Source organism: Brassica rapa, unplaced genomic scaffold (genome assembly GCF_000309985.2).
Source record: "Brassica rapa cultivar Chiifu-401-42 unplaced genomic scaffold, CAAS_Brap_v3.01 Scaffold0449, whole genome shotgun sequence".
Taxonomy (NCBI): domain Eukaryota; kingdom Viridiplantae; phylum Streptophyta; class Magnoliopsida; order Brassicales; family Brassicaceae; genus Brassica; species Brassica rapa.
The window spans coordinates 12,352-29,925 of NW_022610391.1; the positions used below are offsets into that span (position 1 = coordinate 12,352).

The window sequence follows — 17,574 nt, forward strand, 5'->3', positions numbered from 1 at the left end:
TTTGATTTCCTCTCAACAGGAAACCTCTCTTTTCTCATGTGAATCCACACAAGATCACCTGGTTCAAGTACTAGCTCCTTGCGCCCCTTGTTCTTCTGCCTCTCATACATCTTGGTCCTCTCCTCAATGTTCTTCCTGACCTGTTCATGCAAGGACAAAACAAACTCGGCCTTTTGCTTGCCATCAAGGTTAGTTTGTTCTTTTAAAGGTAAAGCAAATAAATCAAGAGGAGACAATGGGTTAAACCCATAAACAACTTGAAAAGGAGAGAGTTTAGTAGCTGAATGCACTGCTCTGTTATATGCAAACTCTACATGTGGTAAACAATCCTCCCATGTCCTAATGTTACTCTTAATGATGGCACGCAAAAGAGTAGACAATGTCCTATTGACTGATTCAGTTTGACCATCAGTTTGGGGATGACAAGTAGTTGAAAACAATAGCTTAGTTCCCAACTTTCCCCACAGAGTTTTCCAGAAATAGCTAAGGAACTTAGTATCTCTATCAGAAACTATAGTCCTAGGCATACCATGCAATCTAACAACTTCTCTAAAGAATAGATCAGCTACCAAAGATGCATCATCAGTTTTATGACAAGGTATGAAGTGAGCCATCTTAGAAAATCTATCAACAACCACAAAGATGCTATCTCTTCCTTTCCTAGTTCTAGGCAATCCTAAGACAAAGTCCATAGAGATATCAATCCATGGTGCAGTAGGAATAGGGAGAGGTGTATACAAACCTGTTGGTTGGACCTTAGACTTGGCTTGCTTGCACACGACACACCTTGAGCACACACGCTCCACTTCTTTCTTCATACTCGGCCAGTAGAAGTGCTCCTGCAAGGTGGAGAGTGTTTTGGCGACCCCAAAGTGTCCCATCAGCCCTCCTGCGTGAGCTTCCCTAACATACAATTCTCTCAAAGAACCACTAGGAACACACAGGCGGTTATCATAGAAAAAAAATCCTTTTACTTGATAAAATTTTCCACTAGCATGTTTCTCAGATTCTCTAAACACATCTTTAAACTCAGGATCATTAGCATAGCAAGATTTGATGTGTTCAAATCCTAAGAGTTTAGTTTCCATTGAAGATAAAAGAGTATACCTTCTGGAGAGTGCATCAGCCACTACGTTCTCCTTACCTTTCTTGTAGTGAATGACATAAGGAAAGGTCTCAATGAACTCCACCCACCTGGCGTGTCTCTTGTTCAGCTTCTGTTGCCCTTTGAGATGTTTAAGGGATTCATGATCTGTATGGATCACAAACTCCTTAGGCCACAAGTAATGTTGCCACACTTGTAAAGCTCTCACCAAGGCATACAGCTCCTTGTCATAGGTAGGATAGTTTAAGGTGGCGCCTCCTAGCTTCTCACTGAAATAAGCTATGGGTTTCTTATCCTGCATCAACACAGCTCCAATTCTGCCACACCCGTCACCTCCTATCTGGAGGACAGCGTGTCACCCCCGACGCGTCATCATACAACAATGTGACATCCGTCTCCTTCTCACTAAGGACGACGGGCCACCAACAATATCCCATAATATAAAAGCCCATAAACTCAATAACGCTCACCCAAAACCCAAATAAAAATCTGTAGGAAAAGTCCAGTAGCACCAAGTCCGTCCAAATATCACATACTTATTTGTCTCACCTGAAAAAGGGGAAGAGTGAGGGGGGTGAGCGATAGGTGAATCGCCCAATGAGGTATGGGGGATGCTACCCCGAAGTCCATGGACCCGGACATAGCACTCCGAATAAATATAAATTAATTCTAATGCATGTCAAACACGGTACCTAAAGTACCCAAGCAACAAACAATGGTCCTAGCGAGGTGCACACTCGCCGCCCACTAACAGGCCAAAAACATAACACAACTCGAGATAGTGCTCGGACACCGCCCGTGGACGATTTATCGACACTTCCAGGCTACAGCTCAACCGGTCGACTAAAGTTGGCCATAACCTCATACAATCCGGCATACAGAAGTCCGTCTCTGTATCCGTCTCCACACAAAAACAATCCTAGCTAAGATTTTACATTTAAGTGAAACAATCAATGTTGAATCCTCTAGCCCCCTAGTTCCGGTTTATGCAAAGAACCTAATAACTAAACAAGCAATGACAGACTCGATTTCAAGCAGACGGAACACATTAGAAATAAGTTATATTTATTCGAGGTCCTAAGCCGTGTAAGAGGAGTTCGGGAATAGACCCTCACCTTAGCAATAGAAAAGTAGTGTTTATGAACTCCAGCTGCTCAAATAGACTCCATATCTGAAATCAGATCGAAATTCTGAGTCAGAACGCCTTTCGAACGGTTAAAAACGAAACTGGTCAAGGTTTGCGGAAAAGTCAACTCGCTGGTCAAAGGTCAATCCGGTCAACCCTTGACCAGAAATCGATTTGACATAACCGGCCGGTTTACCTTAATCGAACCGAAATTAATTTAAACCGGTCAAACCAGTCAACCAACCGGTTTACCGAGTCAACCGAGTTGACTCGGCCGAGTTGACCGAGTCACCGGCAAGTCACCGGTTTCGGTCACCGACCGCGACGGCGGAGGGCGGCGGCGTCTTACCGGAAAGTTGGCCGGCGGTGACGGCGGAGGCGATTTCCGGCAGCGGCGGATCTGCGGCGGAGGACGGTGGCGGACGACGGCGGAGGCGATAGCCGGTGGCGGCGCGTGGACGAAACGCGCGAAGTCGTCGTAACTTCTGGAGGCGCGTACGGCTTCGTCTGAGCTCCGATTGCGACGTGGTTGGTGTCTACGGCTTCGTCTCGACGAGAGGAACACGTTGATGGTCTTGCATGCGAGAGATTCTCAACGGTTAGGGAGATATAGCTGATTTACTGAACGGACGAAAACAAAGCTTAAGAGGCGGCGGTTTCCGGCGATTCTAAGATGCGGTTGACGGTGATGACGAGCTTGACGATGCCCTGGCATGTGGTGGCTCCGGCGATCTCTGGTGGCAACATGCATTGGTTTTTATCTTTCTTTCTCTCACTCTCTCTCTCATTTCTTCTTCTCCCTAACTTGTGATTTTTATTTTCTTGTTGTAAAAGGAGAAATCACTGTGAAGGTGGGTATTTATAGGCAAATAATTGTCTTACAGGTAAATGCATATGACTTAGCTGGCTAACAAACACTGTGACCGGGATCGGGTCGTTACAATTCTCCCCCACTACAAAGAATTCGTCCCCGAATTCGAGTCGTCCGTTAATTCCCCAACATCATTGAAACGAACTTCTGAATAATCAATATGCTCGGTCTCTCAGGTCTCATCTCACTCTCAACAAACTCAGACAAACACAGTAGACATTCTCTAAACTGCTTTCGCTTGATGATACAAATTCTACACTAGCTGACAAGGCCAGCACAATCTTCTTGCGGTGATTTGACGTCTGCTGCAAAATAACTCTGGTTTTCCTTTAGCTTTTCTCAACGCTGACATATGAACCACGTTGTAGTAATCTGATACACTGCTGATAAATCAGCTGCAAGCAACTGCTCCAATCCGCTCCTTCGAAGGATACAATCTCATGTACCATGGTTTAAGCTGCTTTAGCTTCTAAGTTTTTGATCCTCTCTGAAATTTTCTCATTTTCGGGTTTACTACATCGCCCATATGTAGCTTCAATTCCTTACAGCGGTTAGCTGCATAACTCCTCTGACGGCTATGGGTTTTATAAAGCCAATCTTTGAGCATATCCATTTGCTCTACCGTCTCTTAAACCATTAATAATTTTAACTCATGTCGCTCCCCCACTTTGGTCCAACAAAGTGGTATACGATAAGGCCTACCATAAACAGCCTCGTACGGTCCATCTCAATGCTTGAATGATAATTGTCGATCTTAGGCAAACTCTATTAGAGGTCGATGATTTCAGAACTTCCATCCCATTTGAAGACGCAATCCCTAAACATATCCTTTTAAGTTCTGAGTAGTCCTTTCTGACTGACCATTTGTATGCTGATAATAAGTTGTATTCATATAGATCCTTGTCCCAAACGCCTTCTGAATGACTCCAAAATGTAGAGGTGAACTTTGAATCCCAATCCGAGACAATGCTGACAAGAGCTCCATGCAACCTCAAAATCATGCTAATATAAATCTGCGCCAACTAATCAGCTCTCTCTGCCTTCTAAATTATTTAGGAAATGAACTGACTTGGTAAGTCTATCCATGACTACCCATGTGGCATCCTTTCCACATACGGTGATTAAAAAAAAATTCAGTAACGATATCCATAATCACCATGTCTCATTTCCTTTTCCACTTCAGCAAAAGCAAGCTCAAAATAACATGATCGATAACTGATCCTCTGCCATAACCATCTGACATAGACGCAATGTAGCTACAATCTTTTTCATAATAGGCAAATGATAGTAACGCTTTATATCTTTGAACTCCTTGATATTTCTGATGGGTAGAGTAACACGAGTGATGTGTTTGCTGTAAGATCCCTTTTCTTAGCAGCTTATCGTCCAACATACAAACTCGGTTTCGATATAGGTGCATCCTGCTCCAAGCTGTATGATATCCAATATTCCCAATCTCGATCTATTCAACCAAAACCATAAGGCTAACCTGCGCATGGCGTATCCTCCATAGCAAAACTGCATGCTTCAATCCTCAAGGCCATATGTCTTTCCCTTGACAATACGACACACAATTTGAGACTAGCAACTGTCCCAGTAAACTCCTGATCTTCCTTTGTTCCAAATACGTCGCTCATATGCCTACCCAAGACATTTGTCACCTGGTTGTCCTTACCAGATGGCATGCGATATCCAAACTATAGCCTGCTACAAACTCATTCCGACTGCACTGCCAAATTGCAATTTTTAATGTGTAGATAAATGTCAGACTCTAATGATCCCATAGAATCTGGACTTCCTTCTCGTACAATTACGATCTCCAAAACTATAACGCAATTACCACTACAACCTCTCTGGCGTGATGCATATGAATGACTTAATCTTCTTACCTCAATTTAAATCCAAGCCAGTATATGGCGCATCAGAATAAGCCTCAGCCACGGTAGAACCAAAACTGGTGTCTTCATTAGTTGTACTTCTATTTCGTGAAACTCCTCGAACAAAAATCTATCCAACCACACTTAACGTCTTTACATGTAGAATGTATCTTCAACATTACTATAACGGTGAAACCCTTGATGAACTTCTAGTAGTACACTGTTAACCCAAAAAGAACGACAGATTTCTGTAGTGCTCTTAGGTTTCGATCTCCCCGAAACGCTATTAATCTTCTTTGGACCTATCAAAATTCTGCTTTCAAAACCATGTTACTCAAAAATCCGACATTCCTCTGCCAAAAGCTACAATTCCTCAACTTAGCGAACAACTGATTCTCTCTAAGCTTATCCAACACAATCTTCTAAATGCTCACAAATCTCATTTCTACTCCAAAATAAATCAGCATTTCGTTGATGAATACAATCGCACACCTATCCAAATGTTCACGAAAACGTCATTATTTCTTCATGAATGCAACGGTGCCTTTGTCAACCCAAATGGTATCACTACAAACTCATAATATCCATAACGGAAATCTGCATTCCATACATACTCCTCAGCTATAGCAATCTGATGGTATCCTGATGCCAAGATAAACTTCGAAAACGATGAACCTCCATTAATCTCTTAACTCCCACCTTTCTTCTTTACAACAACAATGATGCTCTCCATGGTGAAATACTTCATCTGATAAATCCCTTATCAAAGAGTTCCTCCAATTGCTTTCTCCACTCAGTCATCCCTGCTCGTGACAGATGATAAGAAACTCGTGAAACCAGTGATGTTTGCTCCAAACAAATCACAAAAGCGTCTCATGTGTCTTGTTGTGGCCGTTCCAAAGGTCACAATTATATCCTCATATCCTACAATAACCGGAAGATCCTGTAGCTCATGCTGTCCATCATCCTTAACCATCGAAATGGTAGCCAAAAATCTCTATGTTCTTATATTCCATAACCCCTCAGTATGTAGCATGCATGCAATAAAAATTCCATCTGCTCCAGAAATATGAACTCGTGCCTTCAGGCAATCCAACACTACTCGATGTCGTGATAGCAAATCCATCCTAAGCATGACATCGTAAAAACGTAGCTCCACCTCTGACGAGTCTCCGGACAAATAGGTCCTCCAAGCATAACTGGTATACTGCGATGAATATAAATAGCTTCCAATGTCCTATGTCAGTTGTCCAAACTGACACATCTCTGAAAAGATCAACACTGCCAAAATTGGTAAACATACCAAAGTGTAACTCCAACATCTACACAACGCAAGCTGCTGCACCCCAATTCAAAAGCGATCTCCACGAGTTCACAAAACAAATATACCTCCAAAATAGTCAATATACTCGTACACATGCCAACCAATGGCTCATACCACACACCACATAATCTCCAGTAACAAAACTCGTGGAACGATTGCTTGAAGTGGGCTGGTGGCAGAAACGTCACATATCCACTCCTGGATAACCTCGAAATCATGACCGAAGAAACTGATAACTCCCGAGAAAACTGACGAACTTAAACATCGCCCAACTGCTGAACATCTGGCGAGAACCCTGTTAGTCGAAGGACGAATGACGATGTTTTTACTCATCGTCATAGAAAGAGACATTTGAGTTAGTAATCACTGGACAGAATGGTGCTAAAAGAATTTTCCAAATATATAAATATATATATTTTTTTTTTTTAAAGAACATTGAAAACCGATGGAAACCGAATCCCCTGACCGCCATCCCGGACGGAACCGGGATGGAACCCCGCTCTGATACCAAAATTGCCACACCCGTCACCTCCTATCTGGAGGACAGCGTGTCACCCCCGACGCGTCATCATACAACAATGTGACATCCGTCTCCTTCTCACTAAGGACGACGGGCCACCAACAATATCCCATAATATAAAAGCCCATAAACTCAATAACGCTCACCCAAAACCCAAATAAAAATCTGTAGGAAAAGTCCAGTAGCACCAAGTCCGTCCAAATATCACATACTTATTTGTCTCACCTGAAAAAGGGGAAGAGTGAGGGGGGTGAGCGATAGGTGAATCGCCCAATGAGGTATGGGGGATGCTACCCCGAAGTCCATGGACCCGGACATAGCACTCCGAATAAATATAAATTAATTCTAATGCATGTCAAACACGGTACCTAAAGTACCCAAGCAACAAACAATGGTCCTAGCGAGGTGCACACTCGCCGCCCACTAACAGGCCAAAAACATAACACAACTCGAGATAGTGCTCGGACACCGCCCGTGGACGATTTATCGACACTTCCAGGCTACAGCTCAACCGGTCGACTAAAGTTGGCCATAACCTCATACAATCCGGCATACAGAAGTCCGTCTCTGTATCCGTCTCCACACAAAAACAATCCTAGCTAAGATTTTACATTTAAGTGAAACAATCAATGTTGAATCCTCTAGCCCCCTAGTTCCGGTTTATGCAAAGAACCTAATAACTAAACAAGCAATGACAGACTCGATTTCAAGCAGACGGAACACATTAGAAATAAGTTATATTTATTCGAGGTCCTAAGCCGTGTAAGAGGAGTTCGGGAATAGACCCTCACCTTAGCAATAGAAAAGTAGTGTTTATGAACTCCAGCTGCTCAAATAGACTCCATATCTGAAATCAGATCGAAATTCTGAGTCAGAACGCCTTTCGAACGGTTAAAAACGGAACTGGTCAAGGTTTGCGGAAAAGTCAACTCGCTGGTCAAAGGTCAATCCGGTCAACCCTTGACCAGAAATCGATTTGACATAACCGGCCGGTTTACCTTAATCGAACCGAAATTAATTTAAACCGGTCAAACCAGTCAACCAACCGGTTTACCGAGTCAACCGAGTTGACTCGGCCGAGTTGACCGAGTCACCGGCAAGTCACCGGTTTCGGTCACCGACCGCGACGGCGGAGGGCGGCGGCGTCTTACCGGAAAGTTGGCCGGCGGTGACGGCGGAGGCGATTTCCGGCAGCGGCGGATCTGCGGCGGAGGACGGTGGCGGACGACGGCGGAGGCGATAGCCGGTGGCGGCGCGTGGACGAAACGCGCGAAGTCGTCGTAACTTCTGGAGGCGCGTACGGCTTCGTCTGAGCTCCGATTGCGACGTGGTTGGTGTCTACGGCTTCGTCTCGACGAGAGGAACACGTTGATGGTCTTGCATGCGAGAGATTCTCAACGGTTAGGGAGATATAGCTGATTTACTGAACGGACGAAAACAAAGCTTAAGAGGCGGCGGTTTCCGGCGATTCTAAGATGCGGTTGACGGTGATGACGAGCTTGACGATGCCCTGGCATGTGGTGGCTCCGGCGATCTCTGGTGGCAACATGCATTGGTTTTTATCTTTCTTTCTCTCACTCTCTCTCTCATTTCTTCTTCTCCCTAACTTGTGATTTTTATTTTCTTGTTGTAAAAGGAGAAATCACTGTGAAGGTGGGTATTTATAGGCAAATAATTGTCTTACAGGTAAATGCATATGACTTAGCTGGCTAACAAACACTGTGACCGGGATCGGGTCGTTACAAATTCCAATACCAGATGCATCACATTCAATTTCAAAAGTCTTAGAAAAGTCAGGAAGTGCAAGTAAGGGAGCACTTGTTAACTTCTCTTTTAGCATTTGAAATGCCTCTTCTTGTGCTGGTCCCCAAGTGAAACCTACACTCTTCTTGACTACTTCAGTAAGGGGTGCTGCAACTGTACTGAAATCTCTCACAAACCTCCGGTAGAAGCCAGCAAGTCCATGAAAACTTCTGACCTCTCCAATAGATTTAGGAATCGGCCACTCCCTGATAGCCTTCACCTTTTCCTCATCAACCTGTATGCCCTGTGAAGTCACAACAAAACCTAAAAAGACAAGGTTATCTGTGCCAAAAGAGCACTTCTTATAGTTAGCATACAGATTTTCTTTTCTAAGCACATCTAGAACTTGCTTCAAGTGATTAACATGTTCTTTCATAGTCTTGCTGTAAATCAGGATATCATCAAAGTAAACAACTACAAATCGTCCTATCAAAGCTCTCAAGACATGATTCATTAATCTCATGAAGGTACTAGGTGCATTAGTAAGCCCAAAAGGCATCACAAGCCATTCATACAATCCTAGCTTAGTTTTAAAGGCAGTTTTCCACTCATCTCCTTCTTTCATTCTAATCTGGTGGTAACCACTCTTTAAATCAATTTTAGAAAAGACACATGAACCATGTAACTCATCTAGCATATCATCTAAGCGAGGAATAGGATGTCTGTACTTAACTGTTATGTTGTTGATGGCTCTGCAGTCCACACACATCCTCCAGCTTCCATCTTTTTTTGGCACCAAGAGGACAGGTACAGCACAAGGACTCATACTCTCCCTGATATGTCCCTTCTCCATTAGCTCATTGACTTGTTTCTGAAGCTCCTTAGTCTCCACAGGGTTGGTCCTGTATGCTGGACGGTTTGGTAAAGTAGCTCCTGGTACAAAGTCAATCTGGTGCTCTATTCCCCTAATAGGCGGCAGACCTATGGGATTGTCCTCTGGGAACACATCTCTATACTCCTGCAAAAGACACTCAATCTCCTCTGGAATCTCAGGAGCAGGGTTAGTAGTAGAGCTCAACAATTCTTTGTAAACTACTAGTATCAAATTTGATTGTTCAATCACAGCAGTTTTGATATCTTTAGCAGTAGCAAAGAGGTTGAGTTTACTTACCTGGCTGGTCTCTTCAAGAAGCAAGGATTTGCTGGCGGCCTTGGACTCTCCTCTCTTCATTTTGAGATGCATCTGATCCTGGTGTACCTCCTGAGGGGTCATTGGCGCCAGGGTAACTTGTTTCTCCTTATGGATAAAAGTGTATCTGTTGGTAAAGCCATCATGTACTGATCTCTTATCATACTGCCATGGACGTCCAAGAAGGATGTGGCTAGCTTCCAGGGGTGCTACATCACAAGTGATCTCATCCTGGTACTTTCCCACTGATAGCAATACCTTCACTTGCTTGGTGATCTTTAATCCTCCCTCATCATTGATCCATTGCAACAGATATGGCTTAGGATGCTTGAACACTTGAAGACCCAACTTCTCCACCAACTCAGCACTTGCTACATTAGTACAACTTCCTCCATCAATGATCAAGCTACAAACCTTTTCTTGAATCAAGCATCTGGTGTGAAACAAGTTTTCCCTTTGCTCATCTTCTTTGGGTTTAGGTTGAGCATTGAGAAGTCTCCTGGTGACTAATAGCTCTCCACGGACAGGGTACTCCACGCCTTCCTCATCAGACTCTTGGCCGGCGTCCTCCTCTTCAGATATCACCTCCCCGTCGGCTAAGATAGTCATCACCTTCTTGTTGGTGCACTCATTAGCATAGTGACCAAAGCCATGACACTTGAAACACTTAATGTTCCTGGTCTTAGTAGGTGTGGCTACTCCTTTACCCTTGTCATCTCTCTTGTTCTCCACTGAAGAAGACCCTTCTTTGGACTTATCCCCTGGCTTATCTTCCTTGGAGTAGGCCGGTTTTGAGGCAGGGGTGTATGAAGACCGGGTAGAGCTCTTCCTCTTGTTCTGCTGCTCAATCAAAATAGCCTTATGTAGCAGTTCATCCATGTCATCATACTCTTGTAGCTCCAACCTATCTTGTATATCTCTGTTAAGACCTCCTTGGAATCTAGCCATAGTAGCTTCTACTTCTTCTTCTAAGTCAGCTTTCAACATGAGTGTTTCCATCTCCTGGTGATAGTCCTCTACACTCTTAGATCCTTGAGAAAGCCTTCTCAACTTCTGGTGTAGATCTCTTCCATAGTGATTAGGAACAAATCTCTTCTTCATCACAGTTTTCATCTCAAACCATGAAGCTACCTGAGGCTCTCCATTGCGTCTCCTGGTAGTAGCAATCTGATCCCACCAGCTAATAGCATAACCACAGAATTCAGTAGCTGCTAGTCTCACTTTCCTCTCCTCAGTGAACTGTTGGCAGTTGAAAACCAGTTCAATCTTCTTCTCCCACTCTAAGTAAGCATCAGGATCATTCTTCCCATGGAATGGAGGGATTCTAAGCTTGAGATTGCCTAGGTTATCAGTAGCTGGTCGCCTGCGGTTGTGATTTCTACCATGATGACTAGCCTGAGATCCATCATCACTTTCATCAGCTGAATCTTCTTGATAATGTTCTCCATAAATCCCACGACCCCTAAGCTCAACTCGTTGCCCTCTTATAGGTCCAATGCGTGCTCTCTGAACTCCAGCAGCAACCGCGTCCCTCTCTTGCCCTGCATTATCACCAGGTAAAGTTTCATTAGCTTGTTGAACACGGTTGTAAGTGTTTTGCATTCTTCTGGTTATCTCAGCTATCATAGCCTCAAATTGAACTTGGTTGAGGTTGATTTGCTGGACAGCCGGTTCTCCTGAACTCTCAGGTTGCTTTCCATCTCGCCTCTCTTCACTCATTGTTCCTGAAATAGTTAGAAAAAACACAAAGCCAGGAACAAAATTATATCTCTCTCTCACTCAAGTTTTCAAATCGCCAAGTCTCAGCTCTTCCCACAAGTTCAGTTGAAAAACAAAGTTCTACACTTAAGATCTAGAACTAAAACCCCAATGAATCAGATAGGAAGTATTAAGAGATTTAGGCACCAGCTGACTTTACCACCCTGAGCTGGATTTCTCCTCAGCTAGCTGGATTACTCTTCAGCTATATATATATATATTTTTTTTTTTTGATTTGGATCAGAGATCTCTTTTCTTTTCTTTTTTTTTTTTGATTTGCAGGGTTGGCTCAGCTGGCTTACAACAGATAGAAAGATAAGAGAAGTGTTTGATGGAATGAATGATCTGAGTAGTCAAATTGCAAACCCTAACCTTCAAGTGGCTCTGATACCACTTGGTGCAGCCTGGGTAAGGCTTAAACTCTGGATCACTTGAAGGTGGATGGATAGAGGATGTTCTAAGAGGCTACTAGCTCTCCTTTGAACTGTGGTCGTCTCCCTGAGCCTATGGGTTGGCGCCAAGGATGGTTTGCTACTCAAAGACACAAGATCACCTTGTACTGTCTAAGATGGGATTCACAGGAATTCCTTCCTTTAAGTGAGATCAATGTTCTAGAGCTGAACAGAGAAAGCTAGAGACAAGACAACAAAGTTGACTGAATAATTCTTAGATTGAAAGTTGAGAAAACAAGGCTGCAGCCCCCATGTTCTTAAAGTGAAAATCGAAAACCCTAATGCTAAACCAAGGTGGTTTACTTCTAATTCTAATCCTAATTGTCTTTGGTTTAAATTAAATGAAAGCCCAATAACCAAAACCCTTACAAAGTAATTAAATTAAACCAACAAGCTGGTTTATCTTGATCTCCTTGCCTTGAACCAAGGCCCACGGTTTTGGCTATCTCCTGGAGCCTCTCCTCTTGTGCTCTCAGTCTTGATCTGGTTACTGGTCCACTCCACAAGCTGGCTAGCTCATTTGGTTCTTCTCTGCTCGAGTCTGGTTCTTCTCTGCTCAAGTCTGGCTCTTCTCTTCTCAAGTCTGGCTCTCCCTCATCAGACTCACTCAGCTCTCCAATGTCTCTACTCATGGCTACACCAGTGAGAAGCTTGATTTGGATACATAAAGTGGTGGAGAATCATCAGGATGTTGAATAAACCTCATAGGAGTTGGGATGAAGAAGTTATCCCACTTTCAAATCAGGTGATTCCAGTTTCCCATTTTGGGAATAGCACAGCTTCTTCGTCCTTCCAATCAAACCAGGATGAATCTCTTGTGAGAAGCTTGATTTGGATACATAAAGTGATGGAGAATCACCAGGAAGTTGAATAAATCTCATAGGAGTTGGGATGAAGAAGTTATCCCACTTTCAAATCAAGTGATTCCAGTTTCCCAGTTTGGGAATAGCACAGCTTCTTCGTCCTTCCAATCAAACCAGGATGAATCACTTTGTGAGAAGCTTGATTTGGATACATAAAGTGGTGGAGAATCATCAGGATGTTGAATAAACCTCATAGGAGTTGGGATGAAGAAGTTATCCCACTTTCAAATCAGGTGATTCCAGCTTCCCAGTTTGGGAATAGCACAGCTTCTTCGTCCTTCCAATCAAACCAGGATGAATCTCTTTGTGAGAAGCTTGATTTGGATACATAAAGTGGTGGAGAATCACCAGGAAGTTGAATAAATCTCATAGGAGTTGGAATGCAGAAGTTATCCCATTTTCAAATCAGGTGATTCTAGTTTCCCAAATTGGGAGTAGCACAGCTTCTTCGTCCTTCCAATCAAACCAGGATGAATCACTTTGTGAGAAGCTTGATTTGGATACATAAAGTGGTGGAGAATCATCAGGATGTTGAATAAACCTCATAGGAGTTGGGATGAAGAAGTTATCCCATTTTCAAATCAGGTGATTCCAGTTTCCCAAATTGGGAGTAGCACAGCTTCTTCGTCCTTCCAATCAAACCAGGATGAATCTCTTTGTGAGAAGCTTTATTTGGATACATAAAGTGGTGGAGAATCATCAGGAAGTTGAATAAATCTCATAGGAGTTGGGATGAAGAAGTTATCCCACTTTCAAATCAGGGGATTCCAGTTTCCCAGTTTGGGAATAGCACAGCTTCTTCGTCGTTCCAATCAAACCAGGATGAATCTCTTTGTGAGAAGCTTGATTTGGATAAATAAAGTGGTGGAGAATCATCAGGAAGTTGAATAAATCTCATAGGAGTTGGAATGCAGAAGTTATCCCACTTTCAAATCAGGTGATTCCAGTTTCCCAGTTTGGGAATAGCACAGCTTCTTCGTCCTTCCAATCAAACCAGGATGAATCTCTTTGTGAGAAGCTTGATTTGGATACATAAAGTGGTGGAGAATCACCAGGAAGTTGAATAAATCTCATAGGAGTTGGGATGAAGAAGTTATCCCACTTTCAAATCAGGTGATTCTAGTTTCCCAGTTTGGGAATAGCACAGCTTCTTCGTCCTTCCAATCAAACAAGGATGAATCTCTTTGTGAGAAGCTTGATTTGGATACATAAAGTGGTGGAGAATCACCAGGAAGTTGAATAAATCTCATAGGAGTTGGGATGAAGAAGTTATCCCACTTTCAAATCATGTGATTCTTGTTTCCCAGTTTGGGAATAGCACAGCTTCTTCGTCCTTCCAATCAAACCAGGATGAATCTCTTTGTGAGAAGCTTGATTTGGATACATAAAGTGGTGGAAGATCATCAGGAAGTTGAATAAACCTCATAGGAGTTGGGATGAAAGAATTTATCCCACTTTCAAATCAGGTGATTCCAGTTTCCCAGTTTGGGAATAGCATAGCTTCTTCGTCCTTCCAATCAAACCAGGATGAATCACTTTGTGAGAAGCTTGATTTGGATACATAAAGTGGTGGAGAATCACCAGGAAGTTGAATAAATCTCATAGGAGTTGGGATGAAGAAGTTATCCCACTTTCAAATCAGGGATTCCAGTTTCCAGTTTGGGAATAGCAAAGCTTCTTTGTCCTTCCAATCAAACCAGGATGAATCACTTTGTGAGAAGCTTGATTTGGATACATAAAGTGGTGGAGAATCATCAGGAAGTTGAATAAATCTCATATGAGTTGGGATGAAGAAGTTATCCCACTTTCAAATCAGGTGATTCTAGTTTCCCAGTTTGGGAATAGCACAGCTTCTTCGTCCTTCCAATCAAACCAGGATGAATCACATTGTGAGAAGCTTGATTTGGATACATAAAGTGGTGGAGAATCATCAGGAAGTTGAATAAATCTCATAGGAATTGGGATGAAGAAGTTATCCCACTTTCAAATCAGGGATTCCAGTTTCCCAGTTTGGGAATAGCACAGCTTCTTCGTCCTTCCAATCAAACCAGGATGAATCTCTTTGTGAGAAGCTTGATTTGGATACATAAAGTGGTGGAGAATCACCAGGAAGTTGAATAAATCTCATAGGAGTTGGGATGAGAAGTTATCCCACTTTCAAATCAGGTGATTCCAGTTTCCCAGTTTGGGAATAGCACAGCTTCTTCGTCCTTCCAATCAAACCAGGATGAATCACTTTGTGAGAAGCTTGATTTGGATACATAAAGTGGTGGAGAATCACCAGGAAGTTGAATAAATCTCATAGGAGTTGGGATGAAGAAGTTATCCCACTTTCAAATCAGGTGATTCCAGTTTCCCAGTTGGGAATAGCACAGCTTCTTCGTCCTTCCAATCAAACCAGGATGAATCACTTGTGAGAAGCTTGATTTGGATACATAAAGTGGTGGAGAATCATCAGGAAGTTGAATAAATCTCATAGGAGTTGGGATGAAGAAGTTATCCCACTTTCAAATCAGGTGATTCTTTTCCCAGTTTGGGAATAGCACAGCTTCTTCGTCCTTCCAATCAAACCAGGATGAATCACTTTGTGAGAAGCTTGATTTGGATACATAAAGTGGTGGAGAATCACCAGGAAGTTGAATAAATCTCATAGGAGTTGGGATGAAGAAGTTATCCCACTTTCAAATCAGGTGATTCCAGTTTCCCAGTTTGGGAATAGCACAGCTTCTTCGTCCTTCCAATCAAACCAGGATGAATCACTTTGTGAGAAGCTTGATTTGGATACATAAAGTGGTGGAGAATCATCAGGAAGTTGAATAAATCTCATAGGAGTTGGGATGAAGAAGTTATCCCACTTTCAAATCAGGTGATTCCAGTTTCCCAGTTTGGGAATAGCACAGCTTCTTCGTCCTTCCAATCAAACCAGGATGAATCTCTTTGTGAGAAGCTTGATTTGGATACATAAAGTGGTGGAGAATCACCAGGAAGTTGAATAAATCTCATAGGAGTTGGGATGAAGAAGTTATCCCACTTTCAAATCAGGTGATTCCAGTTTCCCAGTTTGGGAATAGCACAGCTTCTTCGTCCTTCCAATCAAACAGGATGAATCTCTTTGTGAGAAGCTTGATTTGGATACATAAAGTGGTGGAGAATCATCAGGAAGTTGAATAAATCTCATAGGAGTTGGGATGAAGAAGTTATCCCACTTTCAAATCAGGTGATTCCAGTTGTCCCAGTTTGGGAAATAGCACAGCTTCTTCGTCCTTCCAATCAAACCAGGATGAATCTCTTTGTGAGAAGCTTGATTTGGATACATAAAGTGGTGGAGAATCACCAGGAAGTTGAATAAATCTCATAGGAGTTGGGATGAAGAAGTTATCCCACTTTCAAATCAGGTGATTCTAGTTTCCCAGTTTGGGAATAGCACAGCTTCTTCGTCCTTCCAATCAAACCAGGATGAATCACTTTGTGAGAAGCTTGATTTGGATACATAAAATGGTGGAGAATCACCAGGAAGTTGAATAAATCTCATAGGAGTTGGGATGAAGAAGTTATCCCACTTTCAAATCATGTGATTCTTGTTTCCCAGTTTGGGAATAGCAGCTTCTTCGTCCTTCCAATCAAACCAGGATGAATCTCTTTGTGAGAAGCTTGATTTGGATACATAAAGTGTGGAGAGATCATCAGGAAGTTGAATAAACCTCATAGGAGTTGGGATGAAGAGAATTTATCCCACTTTCAAATCAGGTGATTCCAGTTTCCCAGTTTGGGAATATAGCATAGCTTCTTCGTCCTTCCAATCAAACCAGGATGAATCACTTTGTGAGAAGCTTGATTTGGATACATAAAGTGGTGGAGAATCACCAGGAGGTGAATAAATCTCATAGGAGTTGGGATGAAGAAGAAGAAGTTATCCCACTTTCAAATCAGGGGATTCCAGTTTCCAGTTTGGGAATAGCAAAGCTTCTTTGTCCTTCCAATCAAACCAGGATGAATCACTTTGTGAGAAGCTTGATTGGATACATAAAGTGGTGGAGAATCATCAGGAAGTTGAATGAAAAATCTCATATGAGTTGGGATGAAGAAGTTATCCCACTTTCAAATCAGGTGATTCTAGTTTCCCAGTTTGGGAATAGCACAGCTTCTTCGTCCTTCCAATCAAACCAGGATGAATCACTTTGTGAGAAGCTTGATTTGGATACATAAAGTGGTGGAGAATCATCAGGAAGTTGAATAAATCTCATAGGAGTTGGGATGAAGAAGTTATCCCACTTTCAAATCAGGGGATTCCAGTTTCCCATTTGGGAATAGCACAGCTTCTTCGTCCTTCCAATCAAACCAGGATGAATCTCTTTGTGAGAAGCTTGATTTGGATACATAAAGTGGTGGAGAATCACCAAGAAGTTGAATAAATCTCATAGGAGTTGGAATGCAGCAGAAGTTATCCCATTTCAAATCAGGTGATTCTAGTTTCCCAAATTGGGAGTAGCACAGCTTCTTCGTCCTTCCAATCAAACCAGGATGAATCACTTTGTGAGAAGCTTGATTTGGATACATAAAGTGGTGGAGAATCACCAGAAGTTGAATAAATCTCATAGGAGTTGGGATGAAGAAGTTATCCCATTTTCAAATCAGGTGATTCCAGTTTCCCAATTGGGAGTAGCACAGCTTCTTCGTCCTTCCAATCAAACCAGGATGAATCACTTTGTGGAGAAGCTTGATTTGGATACATAAAGTGGTGGAATC

At 42.7% G+C, this 17,574-nt stretch overlaps 1 long non-coding RNA gene across 2 annotated transcripts; it reads right to left on the reverse strand.

Moving 5' to 3' along the window:
• Window positions 1–1,425: 1,425 nt before the first annotated feature.
• Window positions 1,426–8,562, reverse strand: LOC117130401. Of its 2 annotated transcripts, XR_004453809.1 has the most exons (3): window positions 2,581–8,562; window positions 2,221–2,276; window positions 1,426–1,654 (listed from the first exon to the last, which is right to left on the reverse strand). It is a non-coding gene; the product is annotated as an uncharacterized LOC117130401 (long non-coding RNA). The 2 variants fall into 2 exon arrangements; XR_004453808.1 differs by lacking the exon at window positions 1,426–1,654 and having other exon boundaries at window positions 1,747–2,276.
• Window positions 8,563–17,574: the final 9,012 nt, after the last annotated feature.